A 393-nucleotide genomic window follows, 5' to 3' on the forward strand; every position below is an offset into this window, starting at 1 on the left:
TGTGGGACACACGTGCTCTTCCTCCCCGTTGATGCCACCCTGCTGGGGTGAGGCTCTGGACCAGTTTTTATGGCCCTGCTTCAAGGCTCCCCAGGGAGTCCCACTGCCAGAGGTCTCCTGGGTTAGGGGGGCAACCGTGGCTGATGATTTTGGGGTGCCTGCTTGGGGATCACCACCAGCCTCAGCCCAGACCTGCAGCACAGCCCGAGCAGTGCCAGGACCTGTGTGGGCAGCCCAGCATGGGGATGAAGGGATGGGCAGGCACCAAGCAGCTCCAGGGGGGTGAGGGGGGGGATGTGGGGCTGGGGTCCTCCCCCCTCCCCCCGGGCAGCTCACTGGAGGATGGGGTGCCCGTAGTGAGGGGGGAAGAGGCCGAGGTGCCGACAAGCACTA

The sequence above is a fragment of the Merops nubicus genome, unplaced genomic scaffold, assembly GCF_000691845.1.
Source record: "Merops nubicus isolate BGI_N331 unplaced genomic scaffold, ASM69184v1 scaffold29545, whole genome shotgun sequence".
In the NCBI taxonomy this organism is placed as follows: domain Eukaryota; kingdom Metazoa; phylum Chordata; class Aves; order Coraciiformes; family Meropidae; genus Merops; species Merops nubicus.